Raw genomic sequence first — 20,462 nt, 5'->3', positions numbered from 1 at the left:
AAGCTCTCTCTGTGTTGCCTTGGGCACCTGCGGCGTTTGCAGAGCTGTGGTTTCCACTTGCTGGGGGTTCCCGGGGCTGGAGGGGGCTGGGGGTGCTGGCACGGCTGCCCCGGGGGGCAGGGGGTCTCTGTGCACAGAGGGGTCCCGCTGACGCAGGGGACGGCACTGGGCACCAGCGGGGTTCATGGGCTGCTGGAGGAAACCTTCCGGTTCCTCTTCCCGTCTTGGCCTCTCAGTGCGCTTGCTGTGACGCCTCTGTGCCAGAAGACATGGGGTTGGGAAGGCTCATGGGGAGTCCTCCAGCCCGTTTCATTTACTGAATCACAGAATCACAGAATCACATGGGGTTGGATGGGACCTCTGGAGGTCATCTAGTCCAACGCCCCTGCCAAAGCACGGCCTCCTAGAGCAGGTTACACAGGGACTTGTCCAGGCGGGTTTTGAACATCTCCAGAGAAGGAGACTCCACCACCTCTCTGGGCAGCCTCTTCCAGGGCTCAGACACCCTCAAAGTGAAGGAGTTCCTCCTCATGTTTAGATGGAACTTCCTGTGTTCAAGTTTGTGCCCATTTCCTCTTGTCCTGTCACTGGACACCACTGAAAAGAGACCGGCCCCATCCTCCTGACACCCACCCTTTAAGTATTTATAAGCATGAATCAGATCTTCCCTCAGTCTTCTCTTCTCCAGACTAAAAAGACCCAAGTCCCTCAGCCTCTCCTCCTAAGAGAGATGCTCCAGGACCCTCACCATCTTTGTAGCCCTCTGCTGTACCCTCTCCAGCACTTCCCTGTCCTTCTTGAACCGGGGAGCCCAGAACTGGACAGAGTACTCCAGACGGGGGCCTCACCAGGGCACAGTAGAGGGGGAGGATGACCTCCCTCCACCTGCTGCCAACAATCTTCTTGATGCACCCCAGGATGCCATTGGCCTTCTTGGCCACAAGGGCACATTGCTGGCTCATGGGCATCCTGTTGTCCACCAGGACTCCCAGGCCTTTTTCCTCAGAGCTGCTCGCCAGCAGGTCAGACCCCAACCTGTACTGGTGCAGGGGGTTATTCCTCCCCAGGTGCAGGAACCTACACTTGCCCTTGTTGAATTTCATCAGGTTCCTCTCGGCCCAGCTCTCCAGCCAGTCCAGGTCTCGCTGTGTGGCGGCACAGCCTTCTGGTGTGTCAGCCACCCCTCCCAGTTTGGTGTCGTCGGCAAACTTGCTGAGGGTACATTTCCCTTACAGAATCAACCGCACGTATGCCGGTTGTGACAGAGGTTTGTCAAGGTGGCTCTTAAGGACCAAACCAGCTAAGCTTCAGAGTAGCTTTCTTATCTGCTGGCTTATGGGCTTTACATACGGGCAGTGTAAATGATGGATACATTTGCAGCTGAAAAGGACAACATAGAAACCAGTGCCAGGCAATTTCCTGCATAACCAAGAGATGACCTCTTCCTCGACAGCCTGTGGTGTCACTAGTGGGTTTTGAGAGAAAGAGGCGGGAGCTGGAAAGGAGAGGGATGGGATTTGTCACACGCTTGAGGAACAGACTCGAGGAGCTCTGTCCTACCTGAGCAGAGAGCGGCTCTGACCACTCCTCCTCAGGGCTCCACTGCCACGGGAACAGCCCCTCAGCAAGAGGAAGCCTGGCACCATCTTCCAAAGAAAGACACACACCTGTACATAAAAAGCGGGGGGGTAGGGAGGGAGGGAGGGTGGCTGGGAGGGAAATGAGCCCCCAGAGAGTCAATACAGGACAAAAATGTACCGCCTCCGCCACAAATCCGTCAGTTTTCCCATCCCCTCTCTAAGAAGCTTTTATTGCTTTTATCTACCTTCAGAAGGGAAAAGGAAACACACCCGTGTATAATCATCTTAACATTTTTTTCTTCTCCACATGCAGTCATCGGTGGCAGTGTCATTTAGGATCTCTTCCCTGGTTCTCATTTGTGGTGAAGTTAATAGGCCATCTTGAGGCATTCCCAGTCCCTTGAGGAACAAGGTACAGACTGGGCCTTTACAAAAGAAATCCAGGTTTTCTGCTGGGAGCAGGAAGACAGCATTCCTTGTTGTACCTGAGCATAGCCTGGATGAGCTCTAATTTCTTTGGGTTTTTTCCCCGCCTCAGGGCCTGGTCCTGCAACCATCAGGCACCCAACGGATGTAATTCCTAGAGGTTTGGTTATTTGGTCTGAATTATCTGGATTGGTGAACACATGGGAAGCCTGGAGTTTGTGTCACAGGGGAGAACTCATTTCTACGGGCCCAGACCTGCCGCCTGCCCCAGCCGAAATATCGAACTTTGGTTGTGGCCAGGAGTGGAAAACACTTCAACAACACTCTTTTGCTCAAGGAGAATGGAAAACCAGCTGCCCCTCAGTTTTTGTAAATTTGTTTACTTTGCCCACGCGTTCTTCTTCCAGCAAACACACCAGTGGGAGGTCGGCTGTGACCTGCTCTTTATTCCCCCTTCTCCACGGGACAGGCTGGCTCAGGATGAAAATTCTCTCTGGCATGAGGCCACAGAGATGCAGAATCCACCCCAACCCCGGTTGGTGGTGGCAGTGGGGCTGCTGCCCACTGGCGGGAAGGAGGAAGTGATGGAGGAGGACGGATGAGCACTCTCACCGTTGGCTGGGAAAGGATTTGTTTATTTTTTGCTCTTAGGTGCACGAATTCAGGGGTTTGGTGCCACCGCAGCAGCCCTGGCCGGCGAAGGGCCCAGAGAAGGGGCAGAGCCCCGACTCCGACGCAGAGCCGGGGGTACCAGGCTCATCCCCCCAGCGCAGCAGGAGCTTTGCTTCACAAGTTGCGGTTCTCCTGACCCTGCTCGGCACGGGCTGCTCGGCCCCAGGGGCTGGCATGGGGGGTTTAAGGCTGAAGAAGGTGGGCTTGCTCCGAGTCCTGCCAAAGGGCAGAGAGCCGCTCATTCCTGGGTCGAGCGTCCCCTGAGACAAGAGAGCAAGAAGGGGACCTGTTTCACTGGACAAGGAATGTAGAAAATGTGGACAGCCCTACAGGGAAACACACATAGTGCTTGTGCCCATCAGCCCTGATCCCGTGGGGCTGTAGAGAGGGAAAACTCCTGTTTTAGGAAAGGGAAGTGGTAACAGCTTGTGCAGAAAGTGGCCGGAGACGTCGGGATGTGTTCCCTCTGCCAGGGACGGAGGTGAGCAGCGGTGTGAACAGCAAAGATGGGCTGTCACCTCCTGGACTTTCCTGGGCAGCCCCAGGTGAGCGTCCGACACAGCACCAGAGCTGCCGTGCAGTCAAACCGGGCACCGGCAGAGGAGGCTTTCCTGAAATATTGCCAGGGATCGATGAAACGGGGGAGGCCTTTCCACACCCAGCTGGAAGCAGCATGACCAGAGCTCCCCACTGAAGCCTGTCCCTCCCTGGAAGCAGGAGCCGGGGTCTCCCCGGAGGTGCCAGCGCAAAGGCCCTTGGGCTGCGCTGGAAGGGACCTGCCCGGGCCCCGGGAATTCCTGGTGCCTCAGCCATGGGCAAGGGCTGCTCCCCTGCCTCAGCGCTGCCCAGCCTCCAAGGGTCCCACCGAGGGTCTTCAGAGACAGCGCAGGGGGAACGGCCTGTCCCAGCAGAGCTGGGGGCTCCCTAGGAGCTGCCTTGGCTCAAATGCCACCGCAAGGACAAGCTCCAGCCCTGCCCATGGACTGCCTTGACCCTCTTGGTGTCGCCTGCACCTGCCCATTGGTGTTTGGAATTGACGCTGCCTTTGCTCTGGGGCTTGGCCTTTGGGCTTCTCTTCTGGCTGGTCACCTCCTGACCCGTAAGAGCTGTTGTGTGATGAGACCGTCAGCAATGGAGGATGAGGAGGGGCGGGTGGCCGAAAGGCGCAGCAGGTGCTGCCTGGAGACTGGGCTGGCACTTGTCCATGAGGACGGGCTGGGTTTTTCCTTGGCATTTCCATACATCCAGACCTCTTTGGGAAGGACGGGCACCACTTGCCCCAGCGTCCCACAGGCAGTCTGCAGCGCTCTGGGCAAAACCCACTCGTTCAATGAGGGGATGGTTGGGAAGAAGTGCTTAGGACAGCAAGGAAGTCGAATGTGTTGGGATAATTAACTTTGGGGCTATGTACGTATTAAGCTGCCCCCGCTTTAAGGGGGCTCATCCCCATCCCCGCTGCGCATCCCGTTGCCATGGCCTGTGTTCCATCTGCAGCTGCCAGTGCTTGGTGACGGGCACAACGCACCCTTCTGCCCTGCGCCCCACAGCCCTTCTGCCCTGCTCCCAACCACTGAGACCCACAACCCAGCCCTTCCTTTCCCAAACATTTCCAAAACCTTTGTCTTTGAGTGGCAATATGAAAGCCCAGAAGAAGAGGAGAATTGCGCTGCCCGAGGTACGGTCCCGCTCCACAGGGGGGGGCACCCTCCACTGCCCGAGCAACATGGGGACGTGGTGAGATGGGGACCCTGCTCTGGGCAGCCTGTTGGGCCGGGAGCTTTGCTTGCCCTCTCCCCCCAGACCTGCAAGGCCAGGGGCTGGCAGAAGCCCTCCTGGGCTGTTCATGCCCTGCAGGGATGGAGCCTCCCTGCGCGGGGGGACACGTCCCCAGGGGAGACCACGGCGCCCCAGGCTGGTGCTGCAGGGATGCTCGCTGGGAGCAGCCGACTGCTGCCCGGAGCCTGAGACGGTGTCTCCTCTGCCCCTTTCCAGGCTGGAGCTGGCAGATCCGAGCCCTCCCCAGGGAGCAGCGCCGAGCCCAAAGGATGCCTTCGTAGAGTAAGGAGCTTCTGGGTCCCCAGGCTGGTGCGGGGCCGGGGTCTGCACGTGGGGGTCTGGGGTCTGTGCCCGGGCCCCGCGGGGCAGGGAGCAGGGCCGCTCACCCCTGCCCTCTCTGCTCCGGCAGAACCAGAAGACCTTGCCGCAAGCCAAGCTGCTGAAAGAACAGAAGACGAGAAGCCTCCAGCTGCAGGCACTGGCCGGTGACTCTTGGTGGGTACTGGTGGCCGAGGAGCTGCCCAGGTGCAGCCAGCTCCTGCTGGGGATGTGCCCAGGGGCTCCATCGCCCCACGGCTCTCCCCGGGTGGTGAGAGGGGTAGGGGTGCGAGACCCCCGCCCCAGGGGTCCTCTCCACTGGCCAGGGCAGGACCAATGCACTTTTCTGCTTCCTTTTGGGCTTAGGATGCGACACCTTGCGCTGGAGGCAGCAGAGGCGGCTGCCAGAAGTGTGAAGGAGGGCACGGAACTGGAGATCCCCATGGACATCGAGGTGGATCATGAGGAGGAAGCGATGGAGGTGGATGAGGAAGAGGAGGAGGCGATGGATATAGACCCCCCAGCACCACAGGCACGTGCTCCCCATCCACTGCCCACAGGGAGGGAGGGTCTCCTGCCACCGGGCTGGGGCTGGGGTGGGTGTCCCCGCTTCAGGGACATGGTGCCCCGTGCCCTCGTCCTGGCAGCACAACCGCCCCCACCGCGCTGCCCTCAGCCCCCGTCCGCTTTGGGACGGGAGCAGTTTCTTGGGGCCGGGACACCCAAATCTCACCCGGAGCCCAGCCGGGGCTCAGCGCTGGCGGCAGAGTCCCGCTCTCCCCTACGTGTCCCAGGGCTGTGGCCATCGAATGCTCCTCTTGGCCAAGCCCCAGCCAAAGCAGCTGCTGCCGCTGAGCCGGCTCGGGAACCCCAGCTCTGCTCGGCGGGGTGCTGCTCGTTAGCCAAAGGGCCGTGCCGCTTGCTTCTCTTCCAGGGCCAGCAGAGCTGCGGACACCGGCGGCGAGGGAGAGGAGCCAACAAGAGGAAGCGTTGTAAATAGTTCTATAGAGTTGTGTTTTTTGAAATAGCTTTATAGAGTTGGATTTTTGTTAATAGTTTTACAGAGTTGTTGTGTTGTTAATAGTTTTACAGAGTTGTTTTGTTGTTAATAAAGAGTTGTATGTGTGTTCTTCACACCCAAGCTCTCTCTGTGTTGCCTTGGGCACCTGCGGCGTTTGCAGAGCTGTGGTTTCCACTTGCTGGGGGTTCCCGGGGCTGGAGGGGGCTGGGGGTGCTGGCACGGCTGCCCCGGGGGGCAGGGGGTCTCTGTGCACAGAGGGGTCCCGCTGACGCAGGGGACGGCACTGGGCACCAGCGGGGTTCATGGGCTGCTGGAGGAAACCTTCCGGTTCCTCTTCCCGTCTTGGCCTCTCAGTGCGCTTGCTGTGACGCCTCTGTGCCAGAAGACATGGGGTTGGGAAGGCTCATGGGGAGTCCTCCAGCCCGTTTCATTTACTGAATCACAGAATCACAGAATCACATGGGGTTGGATGGGACCTCTGGAGGTCATCTAGTCCAACGCCCCTGCCAAAGCACGGCCTCCTAGAGCAGGTTACACAGGGACTTGTCCAGGCGGGTTTTGAACATCTCCAGAGAAGGAGACTCCACCACCTCTCTGGGCAGCCTCTTCCAGGGCTCAGACACCCTCAAAGTGAAGGAGTTCCTCCTCATGTTTAGATGGAACTTCCTGTGTTCAAGTTTGTGCCCATTTCCTCTTGTCCTGTCACTGGACACCACTGAAAAGAGACCGGCCCCATCCTCCTGACACCCACCCTTTAAGTATTTATAAGCATGAATCAGATCTTCCCTCAGTCTTCTCTTCTCCAGACTAAAAAGACCCAAGTCCCTCAGCCTCTCCTCCTAAGAGAGATGCTCCAGGACCCTCACCATCTTTGTAGCCCTCTGCTGTACCCTCTCCAGCACTTCCCTGTCCTTCTTGAACCGGGGAGCCCAGAACTGGACAGAGTACTCCAGACGGGGGCCTCACCAGGGCACAGTAGAGGGGGAGGATGACCTCCCTCCACCTGCTGCCAACAATCTTCTTGATGCACCCCAGGATGCCATTGGCCTTCTTGGCCACAAGGGCACATTGCTGGCTCATGGGCATCCTGTTGTCCACCAGGACTCCCAGGCCTTTTTCCTCAGAGCTGCTCGCCAGCAGGTCAGACCCCAACCTGTACTGGTGCAGGGGGTTATTCCTCCCCAGGTGCAGGAACCTACACTTGCCCTTGTTGAATTTCATCAGGTTCCTCTCGGCCCAGCTCTCCAGCCAGTCCAGGTCTCGCTGTGTGGCGGCACAGCCTTCTGGTGTGTCAGCCACCCCTCCCAGTTTGGTGTCGTCGGCAAACTTGCTGAGGGTACATTTCCCTTACAGAATCAACCGCACGTATGCCGGTTGTGACAGAGGTTTGTCAAGGTGGCTCTTAAGGACCAAACCAGCTAAGCTTCAGAGTAGCTTTCTTATCTGCTGGCTTATGGGCTTTACATACGGGCAGTGTAAATGATGGATACATTTGCAGCTGAAAAGGACAACATAGAAACCAGTGCCAGGCAATTTCCTGCATAACCAAGAGATGACCTCTTCCTCGACAGCCTGTGGTGTCACTAGTGGGTTTTGAGAGAAAGAGGCGGGAGCTGGAAAGGAGAGGGATGGGATTTGTCACACGCTTGAGGAACAGACTCGAGGAGCTCTGTCCTACCTGAGCAGAGAGCGGCTCTGACCACTCCTCCTCAGGGCTCCACTGCCACGGGAACAGCCCCTCAGCAAGAGGAAGCCTGGCACCATCTTCCAAAGAAAGACACACACCTGTACATAAAAAGCGGGGGGGTAGGGAGGGAGGGAGGGTGGCTGGGAGGGAAATGAGCCCCCAGAGAGTCAATACAGGACAAAAATGTACCGCCTCCGCCACAAATCCGTCAGTTTTCCCATCCCCTCTCTAAGAAGCTTTTATTGCTTTTATCTACCTTCAGAAGGGAAAAGGAAACACACCCGTGTATAATCATCTTAACATTTTTTTCTTCTCCACATGCAGTCATCGGTGGCAGTGTCATTTAGGATCTCTTCCCTGGTTCTCATTTGTGGTGAAGTTAATAGGCCATCTTGAGGCATTCCCAGTCCCTTGAGGAACAAGGTACAGACTGGGCCTTTACAAAAGAAATCCAGGTTTTCTGCTGGGAGCAGGAAGACAGCATTCCTTGTTGTACCTGAGCATAGCCTGGATGAGCTCTAATTTCTTTGGGTTTTTTCCCCGCCTCAGGGCCTGGTCCTGCAACCATCAGGCACCCAACGGATGTAATTCCTAGAGGTTTGGTTATTTGGTCTGAATTATCTGGATTGGTGAACACATGGGAAGCCTGGAGTTTGTGTCACAGGGGAGAACTCATTTCTACGGGCCCAGACCTGCCGCCTGCCCCAGCCGAAATATCGAACTTTGGTTGTGGCCAGGAGTGGAAAACACTTCAACAACACTCTTTTGCTCAAGGAGAATGGAAAACCAGCTGCCCCTCAGTTTTTGTAAATTTGTTTACTTTGCCCACGCGTTCTTCTTCCAGCAAACACACCAGTGGGAGGTCGGCTGTGACCTGCTCTTTATTCCCCCTTCTCCACGGGACAGGCTGGCTCAGGATGAAAATTCTCTCTGGCATGAGGCCACAGAGATGCAGAATCCACCCCAACCCCGGTTGGTGGTGGCAGTGGGGCTGCTGCCCACTGGCGGGAAGGAGGAAGTGATGGAGGAGGACGGATGAGCACTCTCACCGTTGGCTGGGAAAGGATTTGTTTATTTTTTGCTCTTAGGTGCACGAATTCAGGGGTTTGGTGCCACCGCAGCAGCCCTGGCCGGCGAAGGGCCCAGAGAAGGGGCAGAGCCCCGACTCCGACGCAGAGCCGGGGGTACCAGGCTCATCCCCCCAGCGCAGCAGGAGCTTTGCTTCACAAGTTGCGGTTCTCCTGACCCTGCTCGGCACGGGCTGCTCGGCCCCAGGGGCTGGCATGGGGGGTTTAAGGCTGAAGAAGGTGGGCTTGCTCCGAGTCCTGCCAAAGGGCAGAGAGCCGCTCATTCCTGGGTCGAGCGTCCCCTGAGACAAGAGAGCAAGAAGGGGACCTGTTTCACTGGACAAGGAATGTAGAAAATGTGGACAGCCCTACAGGGAAACACACATAGTGCTTGTGCCCATCAGCCCTGATCCCGTGGGGCTGTAGAGAGGGAAAACTCCTGTTTTAGGAAAGGGAAGTGGTAACAGCTTGTGCAGAAAGTGGCCGGAGACGTCGGGATGTGTTCCCTCTGCCAGGGACGGAGGTGAGCAGCGGTGTGAACAGCAAAGATGGGCTGTCACCTCCTGGACTTTCCTGGGCAGCCCCAGGTGAGCGTCTGACACAGCACCAGAGCTGCCGTGCAGTCAAACCGGGCACCGGCAGAGGAGGCTTTCCTGAAATATTGCCAGGGATCGATGAAACGGGGGAGGCCTTTCCACACCCAGCTGGAAGCAGCATGACCAGAGCTCCCCACTGAAGCCTGTCCCTCCCTGGAAGCAGGAGCCGGGGTCTCCCCGGAGGTGCCAGCGCAAAGGCCCTTGGGCTGCGCTGGAAGGGACCTGCCCGGGCCCCGGGAATTCCTGGTGCCTCAGCCATGGGCAAGGGCTGCTCCCCTGCCTCAGCGCTGCCCAGCCTCCAAGGGTCCCACCGAGGGTCTTCAGAGACAGCGCAGGGGGAACGGCCTGTCCCAGCAGAGCTGGGGGCTCCCTAGGAGCTGCCTTGGCTCAAATGCCACCGCAAGGACAAGCTCCAGCCCTGCCCATGGACTGCCTTGACCCTCTTGGTGTCGCCTGCACCTGCCCATTGGTGTTTGGAATTGACGCTGCCTTTGCTCTGGGGCTTGGCCTTTGGGCTTCTCTTCTGGCTGGTCACCTCCTGACCCGTAAGAGCTGTTGTGTGATGAGACCGTCAGCAATGGAGGATGAGGAGGGGCGGGTGGCCGAAAGGCGCAGCAGGTGCTGCCTGGAGACTGGGCTGGCACTTGTCCATGAGGACGGGCTGGGTTTTTCCTTGGCATTTCCATACATCCAGACCTCTTTGGGAAGGACGGGCACCACTTGCCCCAGCGTCCCACAGGCAGTCTGCAGCGCTCTGGGCAAAACCCACTCGTTCAATGAGGGGATGGTTGGGAAGAAGTGCTTAGGACAGCAAGGAAGTCGAATGTGTTGGGATAATTAACTTTGGGGCTATGTACGTATTAAGCTGCCCCCGCTTTAAGGGGGCTCATCCCCATCCCCGCTGCGCATCCCGTTGCCATGGCCTGTGTTCCATCTGCAGCTGCCAGTGCTTGGTGACGGGCACAACGCACCCTTCTGCCCTGCGCCCCACAGCCCTTCTGCCCTGCTCCCAACCACTGAGACCCACAACCCAGCCCTTCCTTTCCCAAACATTTCCAAAACCTTTGTCTTTGAGTGGCAATATGAAAGCCCAGAAGAAGAGGAGAATTGCGCTGCCCGAGGTACGGTCCCGCTCCACAGGGGGGGGCACCCTCCACTGCCCGAGCAACATGGGGACGTGGTGAGATGGGGACCCTGCTCTGGGCAGCCTGTTGGGCCGGGAGCTTTGCTTGCCCTCTCCCCCCAGACCTGCAAGGCCAGGGGCTGGCAGAAGCCCTCCTGGGCTGTTCATGCCCTGCAGGGATGGAGCCTCCCTGCGCGGGGGGACACGTCCCCAGGGGAGACCACGGCGCCCCAGGCTGGTGCTGCAGGGATGCTCGCTGGGAGCAGCCGACTGCTGCCCGGAGCCTGAGACGGTGTCTCCTCTGCCCCTTTCCAGGCTGGAGCTGGCAGATCCGAGCCCTCCCCAGGGAGCAGCGCCGAGCCCAAAGGATGCCTTCGTAGAGTAAGGAGCTTCTGGGTCCCCAGGCTGGTGCGGGGCCGGGGTCTGCACGTGGGGGTCTGGGGTCTGTGCCCGGGCCCCGCGGGGCAGGGAGCAGGGCCGCTCACCCCTGCCCTCTCTGCTCCGGCAGAACCAGAAGACCTTGCCGCAAGCCAAGCTGCTGAAAGAACAGAAGACGAGAAGCCTCCAGCTGCAGGCACTGGCCGGTGACTCTTGGTGGGTACTGGTGGCCGAGGAGCTGCCCAGGTGCAGCCAGCTCCTGCTGGGGATGTGCCCAGGGGCTCCATCGCCCCACGGCTCTCCCCGGGTGGTGAGAGGGGTAGGGGTGCGAGACCCCCGCCCCAGGGGTCCTCTCCACTGGCCAGGGCAGGACCAATGCACTTTTCTGCTTCCTTTTGGGCTTAGGATGCGACACCTTGCGCTGGAGGCAGCAGAGGCGGCTGCCAGAAGTGTGAAGGAGGGCACGGAACTGGAGATCCCCATGGACATCGAGGTGGATCATGAGGAGGAAGCGATGGAGGTGGATGAGGAAGAGGAGGAGGCGATGGATATAGACCCCCCAGCACCACAGGCACGTGCTCCCCATCCACTGCCCACAGGGAGGGAGGGTCTCCTGCCACCGGGCTGGGGCTGGGGTGGGTGTCCCTGCTTCAGGGACATGGTGCCCCGTGCCCTCGTCCTGGCAGCACAACCGCCCCCACCGCGCTGCCCTCAGCCCCCGTCCGCTTTGGGACGGGAGCAGTTTCTTGGGGCCGGGACACCCAAATCTCACCCGGAGCCCAGCCGGGGCTCAGCGCTGGCGGCAGAGTCCCGCTCTCCCCTACGTGTCCCAGGGCTGTGGCCATCGAATGCTCCTCTTGGCCAAGCCCCAGCCAAAGCAGCTGCTGCCGCTGAGCCGGCTCGGGAACCCCAGCTCTGCTCGGCGGGGTGCTGCTCGTTAGCCAAAGGGCCGTGCCGCTTGCTTCTCTTCCAGGGCCAGCAGAGCTGCGGACACCGGCGGCGAGGGAGAGGAGCCAACAAGAGGAAGCGTTGTAAATAGTTCTATAGAGTTGTGTTTTTTGAAATAGCTTTATAGAGTTGGATTTTTGTTAATAGTTTTACAGAGTTGTTGCGTTGTTAATAGTTTTACAGAATTGTTGTGTTGTTAATAGTTTTACAGAGTTGTTTTGTTGTTAATAAAGAGTTGTATGTGTGTTCTTCACACCCAAGCTCTCTCTGTGTTGCCTTGGGCACCTGCGGCGTTTGCAGAGCTGTGGTTTCCACTTGCTGGGGGTTCCCGGGGCTGGAGGGGGCTGGGGGTGCTGGCACGGCTGCCCCGGGGGGCAGGGGGTCTCTGTGCACAGAGGGGTCCCGCTGACGCAGGGGACGGCACTGGGCACCAGCGGGGTTCATGGGCTGCTGGAGGAAACCTTCCGGTTCCTCTTCCCGTCTTGGCCTCTCAGTGCGCTTGCTGTGACAATGTGGCGCCTCTGTGCCAGAAGACATGGGGTTGGGAAGGCTCATGGGGAGTCCTCCAGCCCATCTTATTTCCCTTATTTCCAAGCAAACTTGCTGAGGGTACATTTCCCTTACAGTATCAACTGCAGGTACGTGGTTTGGTACAGAGGTTTTCAAGGTGGGTCTTAAGGATCAAACCAGCTAAGCTTCATAGTGTCTTTGTTATCTGCTGGTTTATGAGCTTTACATATGGGCAGTCAAAATGATGGATAGGGGCTGGAAATCTACAGGTAAATTAAATGTGCCCAGCTTTGATCCCTGCTGCTGAAGCCCAGAATTGCTCATGCCCATTCTGGTGTACGGGTTGTCCAAAACAGGATGTCTGTCCTCCTATTCCAAGTTAAAGATATGGAAGGCCTGACAGGCACCTTTGCTTCTCACCCTCCTTCTGGTCTGACAGGTTGTGCTTGCTATCCTCTCCTTCTGTCAGTCCCATACATCGCAATTCATCATGCCCAGAGACACGTAAGAAGGGCCTTGCAACTCTTGCCATCAGTTTGGCGATCTCTGTTAAGCACATGGTGGTGAGACAACATGCTGCCCAGACCTGCTGCAACGTGATTTTGTGTGTTCAAGCTCCCAATGGACTTGTTGCTCCCACTTTTCATGTTTTGTTCCTGTCAGATAGATTTTAGCACCATCATGGACCCATGGGCATGGCCCTGGGGCTTTGCTGGCACTGTGGTTTGGGACGACAGAAGGTTCACAGGGAAGGATGTTGTAGGGATACATGTGCCAAGCTATATCAGAGTGACACTTGTGGTCTCAAGTCTACCCGTGTGACAACTTCATTCTCTCAAGTGGTATCACCATGGGTAACTGTTGGCTCTGCTTCTATACAACAGGGCTCTCTTCCAGGCGCTTGAGGTGGTTCCCCAACATGTCTCACCCTCCTTTGGAAAGACTCGGTAGGATGGGTACCCTTTTGAGTGTGTTTTTTTACATCCTGATGTTAAGGCTGTGTCTAGAGGTGCCTGAGTGGAGTTCTGAGATCATGGGGTCAGGATGGGCTCAGATTCTGCTGGGAGACCACAGGAGAACTGTGGCCAAAGAAGAGGGCTTAAGCTGGACAGCTTCATCTGTACCAGTAATTAGGAAACATCCCTAGGACACTTTGACTGCCTGAATGTGATCTGGACCTATTAGCATGTGCGAAAATGACACCAGGGACCATTCAGGAGTTTAACAGCTGAGAGAGTCACAGTTAAGTCCTGGAGACATCCCTGTGCAGATTTTTATATACTGGCTCGCCTTGTGATAATTCCTGAGTGAGCCTCTTTCAGAACATAGTTAGAAAAAAGACTATATATTATTACTGATAAATATTTTAGAGAGCAAAGAAAATATAGCAGTTGGAAGGATATAGGAAGTGAGTCTGCATGAAGACGACATCTGAACAGGACAGCCCCATCTTGAGAGTGCTAGGGAAAAGAGCAGGGAATGAGAGGTCTCTTGCTCACAGATGATGAGCAATGGCTGTCGCTCTTAGGATTTTTCTCTCTTTAAAGGAATTTCCACTCTAATTTCTTGTATGTTCTTGAGCTAGACAGGGTAATCGCTGCTGTGCACTGCACACCTGGGTCAGAGGTTTCTTCCCTTTTGAAGACCATGTGAACAATAATGGAAATCATGATTTCTCCTCTCTGCTCAATGAATATTATTTTTTTTTTATGAAATGGAAGAGGTTCAAACATTTTCTGTATGAGACCACAGCAAAAGAACACAAATACCATTGAGAAAAATACATCATAGGCTCCAGACTTCTCCTTGTGAGTGTAATATCCTTTGTGAGGCCATAGCTGCTAACATTTGCTGAAATGTTACAGACTTGGAAATCTGTAAAATATATTAGCTGGCAATATGTCCATAATATCCTTAGAAGTACTTGCCAGAAGCTTATTTCAGATCCACACCAAGTTTGTTTCAAGCGTTTTAAAAGATAATTCACCTTTTGAGCTTAGGCTATGTATAAATTTCCTCTGCAAGTTTGCAAAGCAAAACAGCTAATTTCATATCATTTCAGATACATGTGGCAGTTGTAGCCTTCCAATTTAACTCTCATTTTATTCCTATTTCATTCCTCATCCATTCCTCAGTTACTTTATCATAGAAATTTTGTTTGTGTTTGTTCATGTGGGTGTTTTCCCTTGCCAGAAGTCTGAAAAGGAGAGGTGTGGCACTTTCTTCTTTGTTTTCTTTAGGAAGATATCTGGAGCTGCTACACTTCCAATCAGCACATTTTGCAATCAATAGTCCTTCTGCTTGGATTGCCCCCCCTGACTCTTGTCTTGGACAATAAAGTGACCAATGTCCTTTGGTTGTCATTAATAAGCAATTTTTTCCAGTGGCTGACACACCTTCTCCTGTATTTCTGGAAAGCAGCTTTCTTCAGAAATCACTCTTTTTAAAGGAACCGCCTTTCTCAAATATTTCTTGTGTTATACTTTAATTAATCAGCTAACTTAATCTGAAAATTCAGCATATTGTACAAAACAATCTCTATTTTTTCTCATCTTTTATGAGGCCATATTATGGCATAACTAACATCCAATTCCGCCAGTGCTGGGAAACACTGTATAGCTTAATTGCGCAAATAACACGGGAAACATGTCATTGAAAAGGCATGTGGAAATGGAATTGTTAAATGCCATCTTGGGAGGTTTTCTAGGAGCAGTGGAAATAACTGACTTTATTAACTGGCATACAGAAAAAGAAGAATTAGCTTGCTTAGAACCATAAGGATGTCATTATCCAGCCTTTCCTCCCTCCTTCATCGTTGCTTCCTAGCAAAATGGATCCCATTTTATGCAAAAGCACACAAAACATTACCTGCTGGGATTTATTTAGCAATTACTGTTTACTGTTTACTATGCACTTACCGATGTATATGATCTCTGAAAAAAGCCACCCGTCCTCCAGTTTTGTTGTGTACAGTAAGGATTTTACTTTTCTGACATAACTCACTTTGCTAAGGTCAATGCACAGCACTGGTTTATGCAACGTGTATTCTCAGATAATTTCTTCATTTGCAAGGAACTCATCTTGGCTTAAGAAGAACAACCTCTTCCAGGGATGCCAACAGCAAGAAGTGGAGTTGTTCTAGTCTTGGATGCAAGTGATGGGGAGCTCAGGAACAAAGAACTATCATGGGAAGGCTGTAACTGGAGGAGTTGTGGGTTGTACTGGTATCACCACCAGCACCTTCACCTAAGAAGTTACCTACTCCTATGTTAGGCAGGGAGAACATAAATTCTAGCTCTGAAATATTAAGGAGTGAGTTAAATATGAGCTAAGCAGAGCACTTGGAACCAAAGCAAGGATTGTACATAGGACAGCAACTGTCTTCAGTGGGAGCTCAGCAGGCACTGGTACCCTGTAAAGTAGGATTGCTGGAAAGCACAGCTCTTCAAGACCATGCCCAGGCTTTGAATTTCACCCTAAGCAGCATTTAAATTTTTCTTCATGTGCCTCCCACCCCTTCCTCACTTGCACACCACTAGATCTCAAAATTTTCTCCTGGAGTGCTACTGTCAGGACTTCCATCTATGCTTGCAGAGCCTGTCTGGGAAGTGGATTAAAGCCAGTGTCATCACTGGTGTCCCAGCTGGAGGTGGGGAATCCTTGGTGGTCCTGTTACAGCAGCTGTACCTTCCCCTTGTATATGGTATGAACAAATGGGATAGGGGGATTCTGCAGATCTAGCCCTAATTATGGGAATTTGACCATGACATAGCAATCCTTTCTCACAACTATTTTAGTAGTTCTGGAGCCAACACTGGACACACAGTCTTTGCTGACCAAAGGTAACACAGAGGACCCTTGAGCATGTGTCTATGCTGAAGGAGGAGTTTGCAGCAGTGAAAAGCATCTGTAGCCTCCGTGCCCTGAGCTTAGCTGTGCAACATTAGGGCCCTGAGTGCACTAATAGGGCTTAATGGCCCTGAGCAGGCTCACCTGGGACTCCCACCCACATGCCCTGCCCATGGGTCCTGCTGCTTCATTTAAGTTCAAGCCTGGTAGTTTAGTTCCTCCTTGAACTATGCTGTAGGAGTACTGGCCTCTGGGATTGATCTTGGATGTGTGCTGTAGGCAGCTGGTCTTCTGGATGGGCACGCTTGGAGGTAGGTCCCGTCTCCAGGATGGGCTTTAGACGCATGCTGTAGTCCTGCTTTCTTTTGCTCCTGGGTGGACCCTGGACCTTGTTCATTGCTCTCCTTGTCCTGGACTGTTGATGGATCCTGTTAGCAGCACCCAGCTCTGGCTACATTGTTTAGATCCTGTGGGACTGTGCCTTGCTGGTGAGGGCATGGCTTGTACTAGGGTCACCCTTGGCTTCTGGCTGTCCCCTTCCTGGGGAAGCCCATTCCTGCTGCTTCTTAATGTGTCCTGTGGCAAAATCCTCATTTTGGAGTTCCAATTAATCATTGTCGGCTTCACACTCCCATGGTGTTACAAGCTGTCTTCTGGCTTGTGTTTGAATAGAGCATGAGCCCATAACAGCTCTATTGGGATGGGAAACAGAAAAGCAAGGATAAAATAGATGTTTTCTGAACAGTCAGTCACTCTCTAGCCTTGTGAGAGAGTTGCTGTGACATGGAACTAAATTGCAGGATGGAAGCTATAGCAGGGACAGCTCAGATGTTTTGCATTTCAGTTGTTTTGAAGTTCATTCTCTCTAAAGCATGCTTAGTTCATCTTCAGTTCACACTGCTACTGTAAGTGGAGCAAGGGTTCAAACCGACTGTCTGGTTGAATGTGATAGCAGAGTTCAGGAGTTCAGCTGGTCAGACTGTCGCTGCAAAAATAGCTGTCCTAATTTACTGTGGTCTTTGAGCTTCCTGTCACCCATCCTTGGCTGGATGAGTAGCCATTCCCAGAGTTCAGTTCCACCACTAATGGGCTGGCTGGGTTAGTCCAAACCATTCTCTACAGTGGTTTCCAGCAATTCGATTGCCTGCCCAAGGTAGATGAGGAGTGCTGGGAGAGTCACCCCACCATCACATCCACCCACCTACCCCACTCTCTATGGGGAGGAGGAAGAAAGGGCCTGGGATGAGCAGACATTATGCCTCAAGCTCTACACGTCTGTATGCAGTGTGTAGCTGTAATATTTGCCTCAAGTTGATGAAGTAAAACTTAAAAAGAATATTTTTTCCAAACAATGAAAGATTATGTGAGTATGTAAGCTGAAAGATGAAGTCAATAAAGCAATGATATTAAAGAAATATGGAAGGTAACTTGGATATGGCCTGAGAACTGAATGGATACTTCGAGTTTGCAGCATTGTCAAGAAGTAAAGTCACATATGATAAAGGGATTAAATCATAGGATGATTTGGGTTGGAAGGGACCTTAAAGATCATCCAGTTCCAACCCCTCTGTCCTGGGCAGGGACACCCTTCACTAGACCTGGTTGTTCAAAGTCCCGTTCAACCTGGCCTTGAACACCTCCAGGGTGTGTGGAAAGTATGGAAAAGGCTTTAAAAACCCCACAACAACAACAAAAACCCCAAACACAAGAAGAAAGCAAACCTGAATGGTGAGAGAAGCAATACCCAGACTACAGAGTTGACTTGCAACCCAGGCAGAAAACATCCTAAATAAGGAAGCACTAAGTTCTCCAGGCAGATGCTGGTCAATTGGTCTGACTTCGAAATTATGAAGGGAAACAATTGTGATAATTAAAGGTCAGTAGGATAAAATGCAGTCTAAATATTAGAAAAATAAACAGTTTTCATAAAATAACAGTTATAACAAATAATAAAATAAAAATTAACATAAAATAACAAAAAATTTCTTTTGACAGTGAAACGATTATTAAGCTCAGCTCTACCCAGTTACATTTATAGTCCTAAAACATTCTTTTGCTATTCTATTTAGGAGTTGTTTGCCATATAATTAGGAATGCACACATTTTTCTGCTCAACTTTTAAAAATGGGTATTTTATAGCACATTTTGTATATTCAGCTAGAATATCATTTAAATTTCAGTGTGTTCTACAACTCAAACCAAGTTTGGAGGGAATCAATGTACTGCTTAATCAAATGTAGATAGTATTCAATGCATTGCCTGTCTGCCAGTGACAAAAGCAGCAGATGCCCCAGATCCATTTTTAGTGACCAGGAAAGCAATATTCATAGCATAGAATTGCAGGCTGTGGGAAAGTCACAACAGAGACAGTCGCTGCTTCCTGATGCTATGAACATGACTTACCAGCCTCAAAGCCTCTCCGACATCCACCCCCGCTGCAGTGCCCCTTGGAGAGCATGCGACATTTGGAAGTCACTAATATCTTCTTTCCCGCATGCCAGTAACTCAAAACCAGATTAGGACTGATGTCTTCATGAAGCCTGGAGTTCCTACAACAATGTAAGAGAGGACAATGCAAAGTCACTTTGTTAGGCTTATTATTGGCAAATCTTAAAAGCAATAGAGGTTTTCTGGGAGAAAGCCAGTGAGAATCTGTCTCTACTTAACTCAAGGCAAATGTTATTTTAAATAACCTTGCTGTACATTGTGTGAGCCAGCACAGGCAGGACAAAGGAACAACCACAAAACCATGGATGAAATGCAAAGAATAAATTCATTTTCATTACCTTGTGGACTGGGGGATCGCTGAAGCAGCACTCAGGCAGAGGCACATAACTGGGGATACAGGCAGCGCAGAGCTCGGTCCTTGCTAGAGGATCACCAAGCCTGCTGGTTTTGCCTGGTTATCAGGGATTCATGCAAGTGTAGCTTCCACTGATCTTTCTGAGAGCAGTGCAGGAATCTTAAGCATGTTTGATAGGGTGCCCTTGAGTCTATCAATGGCTAATGTCACCTAAGTACAGGTGCCCTACACCAGCTAAACAATTAGTATGATATATATGTTTTACTCCACTCTAGCTGCAAGTCACTTGAGCTTGTTTACAATCCTTCTTGCCGATCTTCTATTATTTTCACCACATCCCCCCCCCCCCTCGCCCAAGGGACCACTTCTGCAGGGGCTTGGCAAACCTGGAGGTGTCCATTTGGGCCTGGGGGTTATAGCGCAGATTTAGAGGCACACAATAAACATGTATAGAAAAAGGAATAAACATGCCTCTATGATAATGCTTTGAATCAGGTGTCCTATTCATCCTGTCAGGGAATTAAACCACTCAGCCAACCAGGCACCACTAGTAGGTCATTTCATTTGATGCATTAAGTCTTGGAGATGTTGAATGTCGTCCTCCACGCTGGTTGGTTCATCGGTTATGTTGAAGCAACGTGTGCCTTCAGAATCAAAGCAGCATTTATGGTGTCAAAGGAGGAGACAGTCCGCCACCAGTCAATTTGTATGTTCACTGGTGTACAGCTGTTACCTGCTTGGAAAAAATAGCAATGAGAAACATTAATATCAAAATTATTTAGCATAGTATAATTCTGTAATACAGCTACTGGGGTTGGCAAGCCAATGAAACATGTTGCCAAAAGATCTGCAGCTGTGAATCTTCCCTTAATACAAAAGGCAGATGAGGGAGTTACACTAGAGACCAGCCAAATCCAAGCATTTACATGTTTATCTCGCGAAATGTATCCAAGGTACGTGCTGGTAGTACAAGACTACAGAGCATGACAAGCCAACCTGTGATGGGGGGAAAACAGGAGTGTCATCGCCTTCCAGTGATACATACGTCATTGCTGCGGCTCCTTCAGCCAATATTATTCCAGGTTTGATAACCTGATGTGCAGTAGTTGCCCACACAGATCGGAGAGCTATGGCATGTGCTTTTTCAGCTTGAACTTCAATTTGATGTTGGGTTCGTGACACCAATAACACTGTTCCAATGCTGTCTCCTCTAGATAAGGCACAGGTATTTGTTGAAGATACCTGAAATAAAAGAAATCAAGAATCTGATATCAACAAAGGATGTACAGAACCATAAGGCATTCTCAGTGGTTATTATATGAATTTTCACATCCAGACTAATAGGTTGTGGTCCTACCATGCAATACATTGGTGTAAGCAATTCCATTTCCCCTGTAGCTAGTATTTTGGGAGAGACTCCAATCTAGAAGAATTTCAGTCCTCACTGTTTTGGACTGGAGGTGTTGTAATACAATCATAGGGTGTTTGATTTTGTTAAACAGACAGAATATTCATAAAAACTGCTTCAGTAAAATGTTAACTCCAATGCTGTAAAGTTTTAAGTTTTATTACTGGTTAGCTTTCTCAATTGCTCCTTCAACATCCCATTTATTCCTTCAATCAAGCCATTACCTTGGGGACAGTAGGCAATGTGGAATGTCCAATCTATCCCTAGTCTTGGACGTTATGTCCGCTGAATGTTCCTTGG

The sequence above is a fragment of the Numenius arquata genome, chromosome 12, assembly GCF_964106895.1.
Source record: "Numenius arquata chromosome 12, bNumArq3.hap1.1, whole genome shotgun sequence".
NCBI classification, from domain to species: Eukaryota; Metazoa; Chordata; class Aves; order Charadriiformes; family Scolopacidae; genus Numenius; species Numenius arquata.
The sequence above is the reverse complement of the archived record's forward strand: the minus strand, read 5'-3'. Positions refer to the sequence as shown.